General features: G+C 34.5%; 1 protein-coding gene and 1 pseudogene across 3 annotated transcripts in view; one reads left to right on the top strand and one right to left on the bottom strand.

Annotated features, from left to right (window-relative positions):
• BRINP3 (BMP/retinoic acid inducible neural specific 3) overlaps nucleotides 1-24,480 on the bottom strand; it is a 416,023-nt gene that overhangs the window by 305,606 nt on the left and 85,937 nt on the right. The gene's annotated exons all lie outside the window — the stretch shown is intronic.
• Nucleotides 16,617-17,295, top strand: LOC112864755 (large ribosomal subunit protein uL11 pseudogene; annotated as a pseudogene).

The raw sequence follows: 24,480 nt of genomic DNA on the forward strand, positions 1-24,480 counted from the left end.
AACAGGGATATGAAAGGAGGCCCTTGAAATTAGTATATTGGCACTCATCCATTCCTGGATGTATTTTTTTCTTCTCTATTCATCTCAGGAAAATATCTAACTGGGTGTTTTGTATGAAGTCATTCACAAAGCAATTCCCTAGTTTTTTAACATTTTTAGTGAGCCATTAGATTCAGGAGAACTTAAATTTCATGTTTTTGTATTAAAATGACAATAAAACCTGACTTCTGATTTATTGAAGACATTATTTGTCACCTTTAGGTTGCAATGACACAGCATTTGGTAATTATGAGCACATATAAAAGGAGGAAGCATCACGATTAAGTTCCAACGTTGTATTTCCCTTGTAAAAGCACAGAAGTCAGTGTAAATATCTCCCACTTAACAAAATCTATTGTCTGAGTTCTAGATATTTGGTCCTACTCCCTAAAAACTTCCTGAAAATAATGAATTGTAAATCAATTATATAAGATTTGTGTCCATTAGTACTTTTAGAATGTATTTTATAGTATTCGAGAGTAAGTCATCTTTTGTTGGCCAGCGAAATAAAGGATGAATAGTGAAATTTAAATCATAAGCCCTTGGAATAAGTCCTAGTCATTTTACAATCTATTTAACCTGGAAAAGTTACTCAGCACTTCCATGTTTTATTTTTCTTGACCCATAGAGTAAGAATAAGAACACTTACTTGAGAAGATTATGTGACTCATTAATATTTGTGAAAAATATTTAAGTTATTAAATATTAAACAAATATTAATTATTTTTATTCTAATAGGCAAGTGTTTTCACATGCTCTCAGATTATACAGACACATAAAGTAATAGATGCTATGGATTATTAAGGGATTATTAGGAGCTCGTTGTTGCTAGTAGCACTTTACATGTAGTAACTCATTCAATCATTACAATAAGCTCATTTTCTAAAGTATGGTTACGATTTGTGGAGTAAAAAGTAAACATTTAAAATAGCAAATGTTAAATATTTGTGCATTGCAAATGGCAAGATTTCATTATTTTTTATGGCTGAGTAATATCCCTCCGTGTGTGTGTGTGTGTGTGTGTGTGTGTGTGTGTGTGTGTGTAAGTACATCACATCTTTATCCATTCACATGAAACTTGCCATTTGCAATGACAGGGATGGAGCTAGAGTATTATACTTAGTGAATTAAGTCAGGAGAAAAACAAGTATCATATGATTTCACTCATGTGTGGAATTTAAGAAACAAAATCAATAAGCAGAGAGAACGAGAGAGAGAGAGAGACACCAAGCATATTCTTGACTCGGAAGAACAAACTGATGATTACCAGAGGGCAGACAGGTGGAGGGATGGGTTAAACAAGAGATGGGGATTGAGGAGTTCACTTGTGATGAGCACTGGGTGATGTATGGAAGTGTCCAATCACTATATTATACACCCAAAACTAGTAGTACAGTGTATGCTAACTGGAATTTATATTAATACTTAAAAACATTTGATGAAAACATTTGATAGACAATGTTCAGAGAGAAGTTTATGACAAGGAGGAAGTGCAATGTAAATCATCTAATCTGTATCATTGGGAAACATCAATATGAATATTTTTGCCTTATTTGATAAATATACAACGCCCAGATAACGAAAAACATTTGTCTATAGCTGCTTCTTTCCATATGTGGGGGAAAAAAGATAATTTGAGTTAAATCGAAGTTTATAAGCAAGTACATTTCCTTTAGGTTAATAGTAGAATGTTAGTTTGAAGACAATGTCTAACCTGCTTCTACCCTTAAACTGATACATTGTGCATCAATACTGGTCTGTCAGCCTCTAACATTGTGGTAAATTAAACTCTCCATTCTTATGTAATCAATCATAGAAGTTTTCTTGTGGAGGGGCCCAGGAGCATTGGTATCTTTAACCAGTTTTAGGAATATAGGAGTCACAAACTCTCGTTTAACAGAAGTAGCCATTTCAACACTAAAAGAGTCACCTCATTAGTATGTGAAAAGGCGCAATATCATATCATTCCACATTATGTTAGTGATGGAAAACTTCTGGACCTGAATGCTTTTTGCACAACTTTACCATTACTTTCATTTTTTGAACTTTTATTTTTGAGCATTTTATAAGTATAAGGTCATGTATACGTAGCCATCAAAGTCGAATCTTTAAAAAAAAAAAAAAACTATTTCTCATAAAACTTAAAGTTGTATATAAAATAAAAAGAAAAAAACCCTTCATTTTTGCAAAAGTAAATCCTAGGACATAAACGAGTTACAGATCTCTTCTAAGAAAATCAAATTGTAAATGTCATTTCTTACTTTAAGTAATGAAAAATGAAAACTCTGATCTATATTAATGTAATTAAATGTGTTTTGTAATGGCAAAATTTTAATGGGCTCTCGAAAGAAATTTCACATGTATATCAAGATGGAATAAACTATAAATAGGGTGCCTGGGTGGCTCAGTCAGTTAAGTGTCTGACTCTTGGTTTCAGCTCAGGTCATGAACTCACAGTTTTGTGGGTTCAAGCCCCACATTGGGACCTGTGCAGGCAGCATGGGACCATCTTGGGATTCTCTCTCCGCAACCCCCCCCCCCGCCCCTTTCCTGCTCATACTCTATCAAAATAAATAAACATACAAAAAAAACTACAAATATTTTCTGTGCCACATGTTTTAGTTTCAGAGGCATATCTATAGGCAACCTATAGAAATAATGGGATCATTTGCACAAATCTAAGGGTAAACATCCTAGCTCTTAGTTGCCTGACAGCATTCTAAGCTTTTTCTGACACTCTTTTACTTTACCCATACGCCAACTCTGGGAAGCTGATACTGTTAACTATATCACTTAAACATAAGCAACCTGAAGCTTAGAGAATCTAAGTAATTCACTTATCAGATCACTATCCCATGGAGCACCCTGCATTAAAGTTTAGGCTTAATGATTTCAAACTACTATATCATAGTGACTATAATTTTATAATGGATATTATCAGCTTTGTTTAAAATATTTAAAAAAATATTTAGAAGCAAAGTTAAGTGACAAGAGGTTGATAAAATAATAACCCATCCTTCAAGTATAAACAATGTAACTTAATTCTTACAATTATTTAATATTATATGTTTATATAATATAATTATATAAACTTAACTGTTGCTATGGGTCCATTCTCTTTGGCATGGAAATGTTTTCAGGGTATGTTTTTAAGTAAAGACAAAAAAGTCAAGTTTCAAAAGTATTTATGGGGCACCTGGGTGGTTCAGTGGGTAAATGTCCAACTCTTGATTTCAGCTCAGGTCATGACCTCACAGTTTGTGAGATGAAGCCCCACATCAGGCTCTGCACTGAGCATGGGACCAGCTTGGGATTCTCTCTCTCTCCCCCTCTCTCTCTGCCCCTCCCCTCTCTCTCTCAAAATAAATAAACATTAAAAAAAATAAATAAAAGCATATATGTAATAATCAAATTTTTTATTGTCTATATAAAGATATATACTAAAAAATGTACAAAAATACAGCTGAAAATATTCATAGTAATTTTATCTGATGATGAGATTACTTGTGGTTTTAATTTTACACTGATCTCCTCAGACTGATTTGCAAGGAGGGAACAGAGCCTGCCAGATAAGTGCAGGAGCTCTGGAGTCAGATGCCTGGAATAATATATCAACTCCGTTTTCTGAATGATTATGACTAGTTGAAGAATTACTATATTCACTCCTTTAAGCCTCAGCTTCCTTTTCTGTACAATGGAGATGTTAATAGTATCTAGTTTAGAGTTTCACTAAGGATTAAATGACTGACAATCTAAGTAAGGAGCTTATAATTTATATCAGCCCATAATTGCGACATATTTGTTAACTGTGTTAATAGAGGAGAGTGATTTTATTATGTCTTTATTCTCTAATTATACCCTAATAAACATTATTATTCTTTTAGAGTGAGAAAAAAGTCAGAACTAATCATTTTGATTTTATAAATGCTTTGCAAATACCAGCATCACCAACAACAAACATCATCCCTTACCATGAAGAATCAGTGATATTCTTTGCAGACATTTCTAATAGATAGCTACAGACTTCATCTCTTCTGATATTGATGAACTGCAGAAGGCAATTAAAGTATGCTTATCAGGTTGGGACAACACATCTAGTTTAAAACTGTAACTATTTTATTTCATTGTTGAATCAAGAATGAGAATGAGAATAAATGAAATGAGAATGAGAATAAACTGGAAAGGCAAAATCAGCTGGAACCAAATGATGACATTAGTAAGTATAAATGTAAATTTCTGGATATAATTTCTAAAAATCAGTAGTAGGGGCGCCTGGGTGGCGCAGTCGGTTAAGCGTCCGACTTCAGCCAGGTCACGATCTCGCGGTCCGTGAGTTCGAGCCCCGCGTCCGGCTCTGGGCTGATGGCTCAGAGCCTGGAGCCTGTTTCCGATTCTGTGTCTCCCTCTCTCTCTGCCCCTCCCCGGTTCATGCTCTGTCTCTCTTTGTCCCAAAAATAAATAAACATTGAAAAAAAAATTAAAAAAAAAATAAATAAAAATCAGTAGTAAAAGTTAAAGGAGGGAGGAACCTTGGCTTGAAAACAGTTCATATGTCAAGGATCTGGGGATTTTCAGTTAATCAAAGCAAATAATGTGACAAGCTAACAGAAGCTAATTTAATCCCAGGCAGCATTAATAGAGTTATAGTGTGCTTATCATGGGAATTGATAAGCTCACTCTATTCTGCACTGTCAAAATGAATTTGGAACACTGTTTAATTTTGGATACCGAAATTTAAGAAGGGCAATGGAATCAAGAGACCATCAAAAAAGATTCAAGATGAGGACGAGTCTGTAATTGAAGCTGTATGAGAATTCTTGAGGAAGCTATAATGTGTAGAGTGAGTTAGAGTTGCAGGACACTATACTCTCCTTAATATCCTACTTTACTGGCTACTTTTTTTTTAATCTCTTTCATTAGTCTCATTTGTTTGCTTGTCCTCATCTCACGATCTCTAAGCAATGGAATGTTTCAATGCTTAGTCTTGACTTTTTTTTTTCTGTTGACATTAACCTCTTTTGTGATTTCATCCAGCTTCACAGCTTTAAATGCCATCTTTACAATGACTCACAAGTTTGTATCTGGTCTCTTTGGTGAACTTTATGTTGCAATACTTAACTATCTTCTGGACATCTTTGCTTGAAAATATAATAAATTTTAAACTCAATAAATTCAAAATCAATTTCTCCCCCAAAACATAATTATTCTAAATAATAATTCCTCTTCTTCTAAATGAATGGCATCTTCATCACTGCTGTTGCTTAAATAAAGTATCTATTGTCATCTTTGGCAATTCAGTCCTTTTCACTTCACCTCCAATTCATCAGCATCTTCAGGAGTATGCATGAGGTAGCCACTTCTCACCATCTCCAAGACTACAACCTTGGTACAAGTCACCTTCTTCTCTCATATGGATAAATACAACAGACTGGCATCCTTGCTTTGGCCTTTGAACAGCTGAGTCGCTTCCCAACACAATGGTCCAAGTAGTACTTTAAAATAAAAAGGGTCATCTGGATGGCTCAGTTGTTAAGTCACCAACTCTCTCTCTTTTTTAATTGCATTTTGAAAGCTTATAAGCAATTGACAGTTTTTTTTTTTAATTTTTTAATGTTTATTTATTTCAGAGAGAAAGAGAGAGAGAGAGAGACAGAGTGTGAGCAGGGGAGGGTCAGAGAGCGGGAGACACAGAATCCGAAGCAAGATCCAGGCTCTGAGCTGTCAGCACAGAGCTGATGCAGGGCTCAAACTCATGAACTGAGTCCAAGTCAGACACTTAACCACCGAGCCACCCAGGCACCCCTTAAGTGATCAACTCTTGATCTCAGTTCAGGTCCTGATCTTAATGGGAGTTCGAGCCTATGTTGGGCTCTGTACTGACAGTGCTGACCCTGCTTGGGATTATCTCTATTCCCTCTATCTCTGCCCCTCCCCTGCTTGCTCATACATGTGCTTTCTTGCATGCTGTCTCTCAAAGTAAATAAATAAACTTTAAAAAATACATTAAAAATAAAATAAAGTATGCTTTCACATATATGAATTTTCATTAATTATATGCATATATATTTATTTGTATAATTGTATGCACATATGTATATACAATGTATAATAACAGCTGACCAATTAGTAAAAATAAACCATTCCCAAAATAATAAATTCTCCTTTGTCATTAATGTGCAAATACAGGTTGAATAAACATATCTTAACATAAATCATAAAAGAATTATTTCTCTAAATCACCATTATAAATGAATAGCAAAATATCTTCCCTTTATGAAATTCTAGTATTTCAGATTATGTAGTAAGTTACTATATACTTCAGTGTCCATGGAGGGTGGAGAAAGTCACTCTATCTGTTAGTCAACAATATTTTCTGAGTTCCTGCAATATTCCAGGTACTATAGGGTTATCAGGTTGATTTATGTTCCCTAAAAATATGGGTCTAAGTCCTAACCACCAGTACATGTAAATGTGACCTTATGTGGAAACAGAGTCTTTGTAAATCAGGTCATACTGGATAGTATCAGTCCAATGATTGGTATCCTCATAAGAAGAGAGAAATGTAGAGACAAAGATATACAGGGAAAATGCCATGTGATGACAAAGGTTGAGATGCACCTATGAAGCAAGACACATCAAGAATTGTCAGCAACCACAAGAAGCTGTGAAGAGATTAGTAAACATCTTCCTCTCAGTCCTTTGGAAAGCATGGCCTACTGACTCTTTGGTTTTGGGCTTCTAGTCTCCAGAACTGTAAGTCAATAAATGTCTATCATTTTATGCCACCCAGTTTGTGATTACTTGTTACAGTAGCCCTAGGAAACTAAATGACTAGCTATCGGCAATAGAGTGGTAACAAGTCATAATCACTATGCTTACAGTCTAATGGCAAAGTCCATCAAAGATGAAAAATCGCAATCATGCAACAGTGCTGTGAATACATACAGAATGTTATAAGCTTATATGCCCAGGAGATGGTAGGAAAGATTTTCCTGAAGTAAAGGTTCTATGGAGGCTTTAGCTTATTTATTGAATTTAGGAAGGTACTAGCACAGTAGTTGATGCTTAATGAATGCTTGAACAAATAATGAATGAATGTGTTAATGTATAAAGTAGAAATAAGGCAAAGCGGGCCTAGAAGAATATTCGAGACTAAAAGAACATTGTGTACCAGGCAAAATTACTTTTTGCACAAAATAAAGAGAAAAATATGATAACGTAATATTGTAATAAGTATTTCATTATATTTTTATATGCTATACGTTTGTATGAGTAGCCAAGTTTGACATCCTTATACACAATACATCCTCACCTTAAAAAAGCAAAAATGAGTTTAAAACTGCTTGTAGTGATCATTTCCTATTTTCCATTCCCTTTATTCCCCCATGTTTTCTTCCTAATAAAATCCTAATTTTTTTAAGTGTATTTATTTATTTTAAGAGAGTGAGGCAGAGGGCCAACGAGAGAGAGAGAATTCCAAGCAGGCTCTGCACTGTCAGCATGGAGCCCAACACAGGGCTTGAGCTCACGAACCATGAGATCATGACCTGAACACAAACCAAGACCCTCAACTAACTGAGCCACCCAGGCTCCTCCACAATTCTAATTTTAATCAAATATCCAATCGTATATCATATGATCATAATGATATGATCTATGGCTCATATGGCTCATATGATATATGGCTCATAAATGTAAAAATATATATATTTTCCTACTCCCAAGAATAGATTTTGATAAACAGACACCATTATATTGCTTTACAAATAACTGGCTTAAGAATGAAGGTTTAAGTGGTCAACATGTCAAAATGACTATTATCAAGGGAAACAACGTAAGACTTAATTTGACCCAATCATATCGATGTGAAGGACTCTATTTTATGAATTGGAAGAGATAGTTTCCTCTCTTTTGGGAAAAAAAATCGTGAGCTTGAATCATATCATTTGGCACTTTTGATCATTTGTTTTTCTCTGAAGCATTAATAAGGCTTCAGTAAATGGAAAAAAGGTATAACTGAAATGGTCAACTGACCATTGATTTTCAGAACATGGGAATTCCTGGCGAAGTTGGTAAGATTGCTCAATGGTGTGAGTGTGTTAAGTCAAACCCTAACTGGGATGGACGCAGGGAAAATGGAAGCAATATTGGCAATAAAATGTACATAAATTGCTTTTGATGACTTTTACTGTTCAAAAGTGCAGAGAAATGGGCAGTCATGGGTCAATAGAGTCATTTGTTGTTTTTGTTTTTAATTGATATAGAGGTGATAACAGTTTGTTTAAACACTGATGAAAATGTTCCTGTAGAAATGAGAAAGACTTCTTGAATGAGCTTTTGGAAGGAAGGGGATATGGATTATTCATTTCTAAAACTTCACACAGCCTCACAGTAGTGTCTCAAAATAGATACCTAGTAAACTATATGTTGTATTCCATTTGCTGATATATAATTGCTACTCCATACTTGGTATGATTAGCATTAGAATTTGAATTAGAAAAAGCATGTATATTATGTTGACAGATCTAGGATAGCAACTTGTTATCATGATAAATAGCTAGTCTTCGATTAGCCATTAGAAAACAAACAACAATTATATATTATATAGAACAATAGATTTTAAAATAGCTCAATTTAAATAGAAACTTGAAAAGAGTAAATTGACTTTAAAAAAAATCTTATAGGTTTCTTAGAGAGTATAAGAAATAGAAATGTTCTTTTTAGACACTTTCTTCCAGGAACTAAGGCTTCCTGTGGTGATTCACAGGTAGGATATGATTGAGCTGTAACCACACTATAAATTAAATTTAATCTACTGATGCTAACATCAGAAGAGGGTTTGCCAAATTCTTAGGATCAATGATAGAGACCAAAACATGCCTACCTTCATCACCTTAAGGATTAAAGACAGTTAACTTTATCACTTTACACTCCATACTTGAAGTAGGACAGACACTACTAATTAATTTTCAGAATCTGTCCTCTTCAGTTTTACAATATTTCACTAGATGGTAATGTGTGCATCACCCTAATCTTCAATGCATTGCCATTTTACTTGGTTAGCACAGCAGATGGTATGAAGTTAAAAATGGAATAAGAGATTAGCTTGGTCAAACACCCTAAACTTTGTAATTAAAAAGAATCTTCTGGAGATTAGTTTCAAACATGTTTTGGTGCCAGATGATTAATACTCCTCTTACAGTGGCTTTAAAATTATATTGTCATCTGCACACTTTCATAATATAAACATGAGATTAAAGTAATAAAACTCAACAAATATTGCCAAACTGGGCAATCCTAATAATTGCAATGGTACAGATGATGATGATGATGATGATGATGATGATGATGATGGTGATGATAATGTTGTCTAAAATGTTCAGTCCCCTTACTAAAGACCAGGAACTAAGTTGTATACACAGAATTTATGTCACTTCTCACAACCAATCTGTGAAGTAGATACTATTATAATTCCCAATTTACTGATGGAAAAAAGCTGAGATTAAAAAAGGTGGGGTAACTTGATTAAGTTTATGCAGCTCCCAAGTGGTATAATTGGAATTCTCAGATTGCCTTTCTTGCCCATAATGCATTATATTGCTACGGTGCAGGTAAGGGCAGCACATGTTTACAATGATTTCCCTGAAAAGCTCACTTTTGTTCCTTCCCAATATAAACGTTTCTTGAAAGAAAAGTAAGATAACCCCAACTTGTAATACCTACCTTACATTCACTTTGTGCTTCACACTTTTGATATTTTGTTAGTCACAGTAAGAATGAAAAACTTAACTCCATCTCCAATAAATCCAAACCTATACCCAGTTGCACTGCTATTCTATATTGTGTATAGATATGTAGACTATATCTATATATAGATACACACACACACACACACACATATATATATATATATATATATATATATAGAGAGAGAGAGAGAGAGAGAGAGAGAGAGAGAGAGAGAGAGACTGGGTATATTGTAGGGAAAAAATCTCATTTCTCAAAGCAAAAAGAAAAAAAAAAAGGAAAGAACAGAATTTGGGGATCAGGAAAACAAAGTAATTAGAACTTCTTTGACCTAAGTTTTATGACTTTTAAATTGTTTGCATTGTCTTGGAAATGCTGTTAATGTAACAAAATGCTTGTGTTACATTTAATTATTTTGAGTTTCTTACTATAGTTTTGTTATACATTGTTTGTAGTTATGAGCAGGCTGAGATCACAAGATTAGAAATGGAATATGTCTAAATAAAGGACTATCAGTGTGAATAGTATTTTGTCAAGGATCTAAGTAGACTTTTCAATAGCTGAAACTTCTTTAATTATACTATTAGGGTAATATTGTATTTAGTACATGATTCTAATTTTGTTTTATTTATAATATTTACTCAAACATTAACTGGGAGACTCTAAAACATTTTATATGCATTAAATAGGTTACACACATTCATATGTATGCATATATGTGTATTTACATGTATATTCATATATAGTACAGTGTGTGTCAAAGGACCAGTAAATGTGATTAAGACTGCTACAGAGTTCTCTTAAAATCAAGGTAGGGATAGGCATTATTGATACCAACTTAAGCTATTGACTGATTGATTGATAATGGCCTTCTGACTTTGGTGCAATTCTAAGAAGGATACAAGTGTGAGACCAGGTTTGATGGGAAAGAGAGCCCTCCCTGGGGAGAAAGGGAACCACAGTAGCACGTATGAATAAGCATGAAATTTTTATTCTTTTAGCAACTTCAGAATAAAACCTTGCTGATACATCAATACACTTTTCATCAAATACGCAAACAGTATATGATAAAAAATATATATCGGGGGTGCCCGATATATAAGCATCTGACTCTTGATTCTGGCTCAGGTCTTAATCTCAAGATTCATGAGTTTGAGCCCCACATTGGGCTCTGTACGGACAGCTTGGGATTCTGTCTCCCTCTCTCTACCCCTCCTCTGCTTGCTCTCTCTCTTTCAAAATAAATAAAAATAAACTTAAAAAAGAAAAAGAAGGAATGTATGAAGTTCATTTCTTCAATTCATATAAGGACAATGCATGGAAAGCTGCAGGCTCTTAATACATACATACATTTTTTTTAAATAAAGCAATAGACATTAAGAAAACCTAAGACATATAAAATCACATCCTTCTGTATTCCCTCCTAATTATCTAGTAAAATCATGTACTTAAAGGAGGAATTCAAAATATACTTTAGATTAATTTTCTTATATATAGCTCACATCTCAGAACTATTAAATCTAAAAGCATGTTGAAAAACCTTGAGTGCATGTATTACTCTGAAAATGGTTGCTAGAATTTGCATTTGATTATGCTAAAATGAATGTTATGGCTAGTTTTGTGCACTCACTGCAGAATTTCAGTTTTAAGAAGTATTTTAATGTTTCCACATGCCCTAAAGCTAAGCCAAGGGAATAGGGAATAAGTAGAGAAAATACATTTAAGTATTTTATTTTAAAATTTCCCTCTGCATTAAAATTACTATTTTGCCTGAGAATATACTAAGTAGCCAGTGTTTTATTCTTTAACTCAAGCTTAATCCATACAAAATATTTAACATCAATTCTGTTGTATTTTGAATTTCTTATCGTTTAGGTAAGTGAAGTATTGTAGGTAAATTGCTCATCATAATTTAGTGCTTGATTCAAAGAAACAAATTAAGCCAGGATACATGCACTTGATTTTAAAAAGTGCCAAACCTTTCACTTCTATAACATTTTATAATAGTTTAAAATATTTCCCTCTCTCTTTACTTATGATTATTTAGTCTCATTATTATGGAGTATTTAATGAGTCCTCAGAACAAAATATAATTTCCTTTTTTAATAAAAATGGGTTTTTAAACAGAGTAGCACAATTAAAATGTCATTATTTCCTGTAACACTGATTCAGCTGACAATAGGTTCCTTGTACTCTTTTTCAAATGACTAATTGTCTTTTCTATAGAAAATATGCATGTGCATATGCCAAAAAAAGCAAAATCTCTAAATTCATATTATTGCAAACTATGCTGGTTTCTTTAATCAGGATATTTCAAATAGTAATCTGAGGGGATTTATTCTCTTAAATTAGGTAGTTAAAGTATCATAGGTCTCTTACTATAGACAGAGATATTAAAACTAAAACATAGCAAAGAAAATTAAGAAACACATTTTAATTAAAAGTAAGAAGAAACTGTACTTTTTTATCCATTATTTCTTTTTTCAAATATTATATTCTGTGTTCACTATAATATATAAAGTTTGATATAAACTATGTTTACTTAAATATTTATTTTATACCAAGATTCGCATACTTGGACAATATATTCTATGGACATACATCTAAGTTAGAGTTAAATGATGGGATAATAGACAGCCCAGCCATGAAAAGTCTTTCTTCTTTTGGAAAGGGGAAGATACCTGAAAGAATGCAGAATTACACCATTTCAAAGAGATGTCTTTGCAGTACGTTTAGAATGTGTTACTTTTAAAGCAGAGATTTAGTAAAACCACTGAAGAAATCTTGTACATAGTGATTTTAGTGGACAAGATCTCATAAAATCAAAGCATATTGTGATGTTTATAGTATTCTTATCTATCAATGGCTTAGAAGCATTTATTTATTTTTCCTATCATTTTGCCAGAAATTGCTATGTGCTACCATGAGTGAAAATTAATCAAAAATTATATTTTGATTTCCTCCTCTAAATACATGTTTTTTTCAGGTTATCACTGAGAATAAGAGGAGGTGTGGCCTCATCTATGTGTAAATTTTTCTAAATCCAGTTGCTTAATAGAAGGAAAAACGTTCTGAGAGTCTTCTATTGGTCATATGGGTTGAAAATAGCAGTTTCATAAGCAAGGCTAAGAGAAGGAAAAAATAATTTCAACAGAGAAAATAAACTTTCCATTTAATGATGCTTTTTACACAATCTAATTCTCTATTAAAACTATTAAATACTTTATCCAGTTTTTCTGATATATTTCAATTAAATACACCATAGTTTTTATCCCAATGCTTAGTCATTGCACCCAGTAAGCATTGAAAAAATATGTCAAATTAACACTTAAGAATTATATATTATTTGTAACATATAATTGAGTTATATATGATATAATACATAGTCCTTTTAAGTATTTAAACATTCCCCTATAGGTATATCTCCTAATTCTGTAGGCATAAAGCTTTCACATTTCTCCTTTCTTTAACCCCCTTCAAAACAAAGGGGATGTGTGACCTTTAATAACCATGTGGTGTTAGAGGATACATGGAGGTTCCATATGCAGTAGCTGCTGTGTTTGCTCCTATGAACTAATACTCAGTTGGTCTTAGGACTTTTCCTTGGAGAACATGGTCCTTACCTCTTACCTTTGGACTCAAAGCTGAGATCTACTTTGGATTTTTCATTTGATTCTGATCTTCTGCCACTCCACATCTCACCCTTCTGCAGCCCCTTAACAGGGCAAGTGTTATTTGTGGTCCCTTGCAAACCACTTGCAAGCCATGGTGAATCAAGAATGGTGCCCAGGTTCATCCCTCTAGCCATGTTCTACTATCACCAAGACACCCATGTCATTTTGGAATTGTTCTTTGACAGGCTTCCAGCCTTCCCCAATAAGCAGTGAAGGATGTCACTATGCCTGCTGTTCTTTAACTTTCCAGAATTTCTAACTCTCTCCTTCCCCACTTCCCCATACATTTGGACTCAGGCATTGGACTTATCTACCTCACCCTTATTTACTGCCACCTTGTGGGCTGGAAACAATGAGTTTGCCATGTTTTACTTCCTTCATGCCATATCCTAATTCTCTCCACACTGAAAATATAGTGAAACTATCTAATCTAATTATGATCTAAATTTTGTATTCCCTGAGTCAGCAAGTTTGGAACCCAACTGAATATCTGGAGTTTGAACACAAAGGTTGAATTTTAGGCTTTCATTAATTATCTAGGTGTGTAATTTAGTTATCTGAATTTAATTATTAAAATTCTCCCCACAATTTACTAAGAAAATTACCTCATGAAAAGGAAGAGGTAAATACTATTTTAATATTGAATATTACTACACCAAAAATAATTTATTATATTTTCTCAATCATTTTTATGTATGAGATGATTTTTACAACCTTTTACCAAAAAAGAAAATTAATATATGAGTCTGTCAAATTTTGCCTAAATGACACTATAGTATGGGATTAATATCCTGTTCAGTGCAGATTATATTTTTTAAAGTAAATTTACTTGGAACACATGTTAAAATAAGTATTTTTTAAGCCACAAAAACAAAATTTGATTTGATTTTGAAAGATTCCTATCAAACTACAGTTTTCAAAATATCACATAAGAACCCAAAAGTCATGTATTTTTTTTCTTTGTGAAAAATTTTGGAGGATAGACAAGTTTTCCTTTAATTAATGCTCCACTTAAGTTCACATTAATATTAGTTCATGTCTTGAGCACAGAGAGGCTGTGCAATTTTCTTTAGAGATCAAGAGTGTGAAGGATCATATGTATGTTTATAAAGGAGAGAAAGCATTAGCTTTAAAACCCTCACTGACCATCCATATATGATTAACAGAAAGTAGACAGTTGATTTACATAGAGTCTACTTTGAACATTTAAATGAATAGGTGTGGTGACTCAAAGATATGGGTGGCGGAAAAGATAACCTAATTTCACAAGGGGGTTACTTCTTACACATGACTACCTCTTGTACGAAGTATGATGTTGGAAAAAAATAATGAATGCACCTTGTATAAATCTGGATCAAGTGAATCTAAAAAGTCTAGTTTCTAGCCTATTTTTGTATTGAATATGATCCATGAAACACTCTATGCTAGACAGTCTGCAGATTGATGCAGTACTTTGTGCTAAAAATGAGACAAAATCCATGAAGTATATTTCTCTACAAGTTTTACCCTTTGAACACCTGCACCAGAATCCCCTGTAGTACTTACTAAAAATCCACATTCTTAGGTTGTAGACAAGGCCTACAAAAAACAGACTCCTCAAGGCTGAGGAATCTGCACTAAAACAAACACAAGCAATTTTTAGATAAACCAGAATTTGAGAATGTCTTTTCTTATATAAACCTTTGTATGTGAGAGAATTAAGTTAGTAGTTTTTTCATTCATTGCTTGAGTTAAGGATTTAACTCTTTTGGTTTAAAATCTCATTTCTGAGATAGAAACAGGGAGAGAGAGAGTGAGAGAGAGAGAGAGAGAGAGATCCAATTTATGTTAGCAAGGAGGCTAACTAAGCAACATAATTTTAGTTAAAAGAACATTTTTCTATTAATCGTCTGAAATATAGTTAAGTACAAATGGAAAAATAGTTCACAATTATTGGACACCTACCAAATGTTAAGCACAGTGTTTTATACTTACATTGTATTCTAATTTTATAACATTTATGAGGTAGATATTATTAACATTGCAATAACTGCTGAGGAAATTACGATGAGCACAAAATAGGATGTTGTCTCCTTCTCCCTAGTATACCTCTGCTGCCAAGTCCTCCACCATTGTCACTTAGCAAAAAATTTACCTACTTTAAAACTAAACTCTTTCAAGAAGACTTCCTCATCCACCTCTTTCCAGTCAGATATGTCTCTTATAAAGAGTAGTCGTGGCCATGAAAACATGCTAAATGTCACCAATCATCAGAAAAATGCAATTCAAAACCACAATAAGAGATCATCATCATTTTATCCAAATGGATAAAATCAAAAAGACATGAAGTATCAAGTGTTTCCAGGATATGGAGAAAAAGGAATCTTTGTGCACCACTGGTGATAACATAAATTGGTACAGCCACTGTTGAAAACAGTTCGAAGTTTTCTCAAAAAAATTGAAAACAAAAGTACATTTGACCCAGCAATTCCACCACTGGATATTTACTCCCAAAAAACAAAAATAGTAATTCAAAAAGATATATGCACACCTATGTTTACTGGAGCATTGTTTACAACAGCAAAGATATACAAGCATTCCAAATTCTCAATGATAGATAAATGGATAAAGAGGATATGATATATATATTATTACACGGCCATAAAAAAGGAGATCTTGACAACTGCAACAACATGGATGGACTGAGAGTATATAATGCTAAGTGAAGTAAGTTGGACCGAGAAAACAAATATCATATGGCTTCACTCATATATGGAACCTGATAAAACAAATAAATAAATAAACAAAAAGCAGAATCAGATCTATAAATACAGAGAACATACTGGTGTTTGCCAGAGGGAAGGGGAGTGAGGGGATGGGCAAAATGAGTGAAGGGGAGTGTGAGATACAGGCTTCCAGTTATGGAATGAATAAGTCAAAGAAATGAAAGGCACAGCATAGGGAATACAGTCAATGATATTATAATAGTGTTGTATGGTGGCAGAGAGTAGCTATATTTGTGGTGAGCACAGCATAGCATATAGAGAAGATGGATCACTACGTTGTACACCTGAAACAAATGGAACATTGTGTATCAACTATATTCAAATTTGACAAGTTTAAAAACTAAAAATAATAATAAAATAAAAAGTAATCATATGTCATCACTGGGCAGGTTTCGGTGTTAATGTCTGTTTTTACATCTGTTTCTTCTAGAGATTAAAATTTTTTGTGGACAGGAATTTGTCCTAATTTATATGTCTTGTGAAAATAGCAGAAGGAACACTTCAGCTACAAGCTAAATTCTGAAACACTCTTAAGACATGCTAGATACATGTGAATTAAGATGACTAATTTTATGGCTTTCAGCTCAGAAGAGGCAAAGGGGTGAATGTCTTTGGTCTTCCTGAATCCAGGTTCATCTGACACCAGTTGCCTCCACCATGCCACCTAAGTTCAACCCCAATGAAATCAAAATTGTATACTTGAGGTGCACTGTGGGTGAGTCAGTGCCTTTTCTGCCCTGGCCCCAAAGATTGGCCCTCTGGGTCTGTCTACAAAAAAGGATGGTGATGGCATTGCGAAGACAACTGGTGATTGGAAGGGTCCGAGAATTACTTTGAAACTGACCATTCAGACATTAAGCACGGTGGACATATCACTTTTGATGAGATTTTCAACATTGCCTGACAGATGCAGCACCGATCTTTAGCCAGAGAACTCTCTGGAACCATAAAAGAGATCCTGGGGACTGCCCAATCTGTGGGCTACAATGTTGATGGCCACCACCCTCATGATATCATAGATGACATCAATAATGGTGCAGGGGAATGCCCAGCTAGTTAAGAACTACAAAGAAAAATACTTCAATATTGACAACCAAAAAAAAAAAAAAAGATAATTGACTTAATATATTAAATATTAAATATATTTAATTAAAAACACACAGTTGCCTGGACAACAAATATCTATTCTTCCAAAGAAACAACAACAAAACAAACAAATAAACAAACAACAACAAAAACCCAGTAGTGCCTGTAGGAAGGAAAGATAGCAATACTTCCAAAAATTCTGTGTGCGTGTGTGTGCGTGTGCGTGTGCGTGTGCGTGTGTGTGTGTGTGTGTGTGTGTGTGTTCTGAGTTACAAAAGTCCCTGACTAAAAATAGAAATCTTCTCAAGGGAGCTAATTTGTGATCCCATGTGTCTCTTCATCAGGTTACAATGGCTTCCAGCTAAAAATGAAAGTGACACTACTTGGGCATGAAATTGAAGTATAGCTTTATAAAGTACAATAAATAGTTCTCATTTAAAATTTCCCAGGGGTTTCACAGATAGAAAAATTTAAATAGGTATATTGTGCTCTTCTGTTCATTACTAGTCTACTGGTATATATAGGTACAAGTGGAACAGAAAAAGAAGCATATATCACATAGTATTTCCCTATGTTGAATACGATGTACAAACACAAACAGAGACTGTTTCTACTTAGAAAGATGATTCTTAAAGATTCTCTGACTGTAAAAACCTCCTCTCCTGGACTGTCTATCTAATCAGATGTTCACTCTACTAGATTCTTTGGGATCAAGAACAAGTCACAATTAGGGTCATTCACTTTTAAAACTGCTAAAGCATGTCTGGCTCACCTATATTCAGCTGTTCCCTATCTTAAAGATGAATATACTGAGTCTTAAATTTATTTAAGTGGAGAGCATAAATACATACATCCTGATGATAGTGGTCTGATCACTTCCAATCTATTGCTCCTTATATCAAACACTACTAGTCTTCTTTTCTTTTTTTTCTTTTTTACACTATTTCTATTTCTATTTCTATATTTCTATTTCTATTTCATTATCACATAAAAAACATTTGTGGATTTCCCAGAAGGGTCAACATCTAAATCCTAAATGGTCAAGATGTAAGATACCACAGGTGAAGACATTTCAAATCCATGTAAGTATTTGACTAAAATATCTGGTGTGACATAGAAGAAAACTAAAAAATATTTTGTCTATTTGAATTTGTAACACATCTCCATTTATCAGGCATTAGAGATTCATAGAATATCATATCTGAAAAGGATAACAGAGATTATCACAGATTTTAAATAATGACAATTCATGTAGGTTAAATTAGAAGTATAAATGTCATATAATTTAATTTTGAAAGATCACAAGACAATCTCGAATACTAACACTCAATCTCGAAACCTGTTAGCACTAGTTTATGAATTCAGAAATTTTCAGGATACAAAATCAATATACAAAATCCCATTGTATTTCTATATACTAATAACGAACTATTAGAGAAATTAAGAAAGCAACCCCATTTATAATTGCATCAAAAAGAATAAGATGTCTAAGAATAAATTTAACCAAGGAGGTGAAAGACCTTCACCCTGAAAACTACGACATTAAGGAAAGAAATTGAAAAAGCTACAGATAAGTGCAAAGATAACCCATGTTCATGAACTGGAAGAATTAATATTGTTAAAATGTTCATGCTACCCAAAGCAATTTACAGATTGAACTAAACTCTGTCAAAATTCCAACATCATTTCTCATAAGACTAGAATAAACAATCCTAAAATTTGTATGGAAACACAAAACACCTTGAATTGCCAATGCAATCTTAAGAACAGGGGCTCCTGGGTGGTGCAGTCAGTTACGCATCTGACTCTTGATCAGCTCAGGTCATGATCTCACCATTCATGGGATTGAGCCCCACATGGGGCTAACAGTATAGAGCGTGCTTGGGATTTTCTCTCTCCCTCTCTCTCTGCTTTCTCTCTCTCTCTCTCTCTCTCTCTCTCTCTCTCTCTCAAAATAAATAAATAAACATTAAAAAAATAAAGAAGAAAAAAACTAGAGTTATCACAATCCTTGATTTCAAACTATATTACAAAACTATAGTAACCAACACCATACAAAATTGGCATAAAAACAGAAACATAATCAATGGAACAGAATGGAGAGCTCATAAATAAACCCATTCACATATGGTCAATTAATTTATGACAAAGGACCAACAATAAGGAAAGGACAGTTTCTTCAACAAATGGAGTTGGAAAATCTGGAAAGTTACATGCAAAAGAATGAAACCAAACACTACCTTACACCATACACAAAAATTAGCTCACAATTGAATAAAGACTTGAATGTAAAACCTAAACCATAGAACTCATAAGAAAAAAAATAGTAGTAAGTTCCTTGCTTTCAGCCTTGGCAATGGTTGAGTTTGACACCAAAAGCAAAGATAACAAAAGGAAAAATAAGCAGGTGGTATATATCAATCTAAAAAGTTTCTGCATAGCAAAGGAAACCATCAACCAAATAAAAAGACAACTGACTGAATCAGAGAAAACTTTTGCAAATCATATATCTGATAATAGACTAATTTCCAAAATATATGAAGAATTCATACAATTCAATAGCAACAAACAAAAATCAAATGATCAATAAATTAATAAATGGTCAGAGGATCTTGGGACACCTGAGTGGATCAGTCTGTTTAGTGTTCAGCTTTGGCTCAGGTCATGAATTTATGGTTTATGAGTTCAAGCCCCACATTGGGCTCACTGCTATCAGCACAGATCTCACCTGGGATCCTCTGTCCCCCTCTGTCTCTGCCTCTCCCCCACTTATACACACTCTCTCTCAAAATTAAATAAAACTTATAAAAATAAATAATAAAAAATGGACATAGGATCTAAATAGACATTTCCCCAAAGAAGATATATAGATAGCCAATAAGCACATGACAAGTTTCTCAACAGCATTGACCATCAGAAAAACACAAATCAAAACCACAATGAGATATCACCTTGCACCTGTTAAGAATGGTTATTATAAAGAAGAAATAACAATTGTTGGTGCAGATGTGGAGAAAAGGTAACGTTTGTGCACTATTGGTGGAAATGTAAATTGGTGCAACCACTGTGGAAAACAGTACGGAGATTCCTCAAAACTGTAAAAATGGAACCACCACATGATCCAGCAATTTCACCTCCAAGTTTTATCTGAAGAAAACGAAAACATTAATTCAAAAAGGTATATGTACCTTCATGTTCATTATAGCATTATTTACATATAGCCACGGCATGGAAACAGCCTAAGCATTTACCAATGGATGAATGGATAAATTAATATAATATAATATATATATATACACACACATATAATAATGATATATATATATACATATATATACATATAATGATGTATTATTTGGCGATAGAAAATAATGAAATCTTGATATTGGTTTTTGTTTTTAATTTTTCAACATTTATTTATTTTTGAGAGAGAGAGGCAGAGTGTGAGTGGGGGAGGAGCAGACAGAGAGGGAGACCCAGAATCTAAAGCAGGTTCCTAGCTCTGAGCTATCAGCACAGAACCTGACTTGAGGGTTGAACTCATGAACCACAAGATTATGACCTGAGCCAAAGTTGGATGCTTAACTGACTGAGCCACCTAGATGCCCCAACATTTGTGGGTTTTTTTTAATGTTTATTTATTTATTTTGAGAGAAAAAGAGCACACATGAGTGGGAAGGGGCAGAAGGAGAGAGGGAGAGAGAGAATCCCAAGCCAACTCCACACTCAACGTGAAGCCCAACATGGAGTTCAAACTCAGGACTGTGAGATCATGATCTGAGCCAAAATCAACAGTGGGACACTTAACCCATGGAGCCACCCAGGTGCCCTGAAGTCTTGCCATTTGCCACAACATGAATGGACCTCAAGGTCATTACATTAAGTTAAATACATCAGAGAGAGAAAGACAAATGCACTTATATGTGGAATCTAAAACAAAAACAAAACAAAAACAAAAAACAAAAAAAAACAAAAAAAAAAAAACAAAAAAACAAAACTGAGCTCCTCAGTACAAAGAATAAATTAGTGGTTGCCATAGGTGGGGGTGGAGAGGGGCATAGGCAAATTAGGCATAAGTGGTCAAAAGCTATAACACTTCTAGTTATAAAATAACTCCTGAAGATGTAATGTATTAACTACAGTTAATAATACTGTCTTATATATCTGGAGTCCAATCTTAAATATTCTCATCATATGAAAAAACAATTTATAGCTATGTAGTGATAGATGTTGACTAGACTTACTATGGTGACCATTTGCAATATACACAAATAGAGAATCATTATGCTCTAAGCCTGAAACTAATTTGTTAGAGTATATGTTGATTGTACTTCATTTTGTTTTAAGAGGAGTATAAATAAATCATATGACTTAATTTTGAAAGAACACAGAACAACCTCAAAATGTTTTAGGTTTTTGTGGAGCCTGGGTCACTCAGTTGGTTAAGCCTCTGACTCTTGATTTCAGCTCAGGTCATGATCCCAGAGTTGTGGGATAGAGTCCCACGTTGGGCTCCGCACTGAGCGTGGAGCCTGCTTGAGATTCTTTCTCTCTCTCTCTGCCCCTCCCTCCCACTTGTGCTCTCTCTGTCTCTGTCTCTGTCTCTCTCAAAATAAATAACATTTAAAAAAAATTAAAATGCTTTAGGTTTTCAGGGAGCCTGGGTGGCTCAGTTGGTTGAGACTCTGACTTCGGCTCAAGGTCAAGACCTCATGGTTCATAGGTTCGAGCCCCGCTTCGGGCTCTGTGCTGACAGCTAGGAGCCTGGAGCTTACTTCTGATTCTGTGTCTCCCTCTCTCTCTGCCCGCCCCCACCCCTCCTCATGCTCTCTCTCTCTCTGTCTCTCAAAAATAAATAAATGTAAAAAAAATTTTTTAAATGCTTTAGGTTTTCAAAAATGGCTGAGAGGCAAAATCAATTCTACTGACTAGCTAATGTAAAAAAAAATAATGTTACTGGATATTGTGCATTAAATAACCGTAAAAAAGAAAGTTTAATTTAGTAAGAACTCTATTTTTTAATGTTTAGTTTTGAGAGAGAGAGAGAGAGAGAGAGAGACAGGGGGGAGGGGCAGAAAGAGAGGGAGACACAGAAGCAGGGTCCAGGTTCTGAGCTGTCAGCACAGAGCCCCACTTGGGGCTTGAACTGAAGAACCATGATATCATGATCTGAGCTGAAGTCAGAGGCTTGACTGACTGAGCCACTCAAGTGCCCCAAAACTCTGTATTTTAAGAATAATACATGTAGTCAAAGATTTATTTTACCAACTACTTAGATGTGATTGGTCACATCTGATTTCTGCCATTTTTTATGGATCGGTTTGTGTATAAACACATCTTGGTCAGTATGTGAAAACAGTAGTAGTGTTTGCTAGAGGTGACCAACCAGTGCCATCCACTTCCTTCTACCATCATAACAGAACACTTGCTTTGTTACGTTGTCTATCCCATTCAGTGCAGCCCCTGTGACGCAGAAAAGCAAACCTTACCCATAACTCCATAAATAAACCCTGATTAGTATGGGCTGGTCAAGGGAATCACAACCCCCTTATCAGTAATATTAGTGCAAGGACACTGGCATAAGTCAAGCAGATCCTATAATTCCCTGGCAACTTTTATTTGCTCAGAGTTTGGTGCCTGACTTATGATGGTCCAGTCAGTTCTAACAAAAGACCTTATATTCCATGATTCAGGGGAAGCCTTCTCTCTCTTTTGTTGAAGGTGAACAAGGAAGCTTTCTGCCTCAGTTGCTTCCTGCAGTCATATTTATAGCCCTGAGGGAAGCCTACCTCACAACAAATCCAACATGTTTTGGTATAGCACCGAATGGAGAAATACAAGGAAAATATAAACAAACTAATTGAGGGCTCAGTTATGTCTTGGAGTGTACCAAAGTTCAGACTGTCTAACGTGTCTTTTTGTTTAAGCCAGAGGTGTTTTAGTGTGCCCCATGGCTAGCAAGATAAGCCTCGGGTGAGAAATTGATTAAGATGTGCATCCTGGGTCCCATCCCAGACCAACTGGATCAGGAACTTAAGAGTGTTGTCTACGGATATGTGAGGGCTGTACAAGATATCAATGTCATTTTCAAATGCATCAAAGGTTAAGAGGTATTAATGTGAATATGAACCACTTTTGAGTCAATATTTCCATTAATCATAGTCATATGTACTCTAATAAAAAAAAACAATCGTTTCTATAAAATGTGCCATTTATACATATGTAGTCACCAAAATAATGCTCTATTTTAAAAATATTTTTAGTAAATTTTCATTAATTTTAATGGAACCTATTTAAAAACCATAATTTAAAATTATACTATACATCTATATTTTCAATCTGTAAATATTACTTTCATTCAATGAACAAAAGGAAGGTCCAGGCGTATTTCACCAAATTATAGTAGGTAAGAAAAATATATTGATATCTGCTTCTGGTACCTAACACGGAGTTCCTAAATCCCTTGAAATATCCTGAGTCATAGGAGTCCTGGGAGCATTTTTTTTTTTTTTTTTTTTTGTAATAAAGTGACTAGGTATACGTGTGGAAGAGGATTGGTCACCAGAAAAATCAAGTCCTTGTTAGAAGCTTGGAATTTTTAGTCCCACTTTTACCCTCTGGGAAGGGCAGAGGGGCTGGTGATTGAGTTAATAGTTGATCAAGCCTCCATAAAAATCCATAAACTATGAGGTTCGGAGAGCTTCTGGTTTGGGGAACATATCCATATGTGGGGAAGATGGCACATCCTGACTCACCAAATACAGAAGCTCCTGGGCTTGGAATCCTTTTGGACCTTCCCTTGTTCTGGCTGTTTGTCTGTATCTTTTACCATATCCTCTATAATAATCTGGAAAAGCATAAGTGAGTATTTTCTGAAGTTCTGAGAACCACTACAGCAGTGTATCCAACCTGAGAAGAGAATCATGGGAACCCTTAATATTTAGCCAAGTTGACACAAGTGTGGGTAACTGAGGGATCCACTACTTGTGACTGGCATGTAAAATAAGAGACAGTCTTATGGAACTGAGCCCTTAACCTATGGGGTCTGTACTAACTTGGTTGTTAGGACTGTAGGACCCCAGATGGTGTCTGGAGAAATGGGAAATTGGTTGGTATGAGGAAAAAAAACCCTACATATTTACTGGTAGAAGTGCTGTCGTGTGAATAAA

Source organism: Puma concolor, chromosome E4, assembly GCF_028749965.1.
Source record: "Puma concolor isolate L17-30 chromosome E4, mPumCon1.1.hap2, whole genome shotgun sequence".
Classification (NCBI taxonomy): Eukaryota; Metazoa; Chordata; class Mammalia; order Carnivora; family Felidae; genus Puma; species Puma concolor.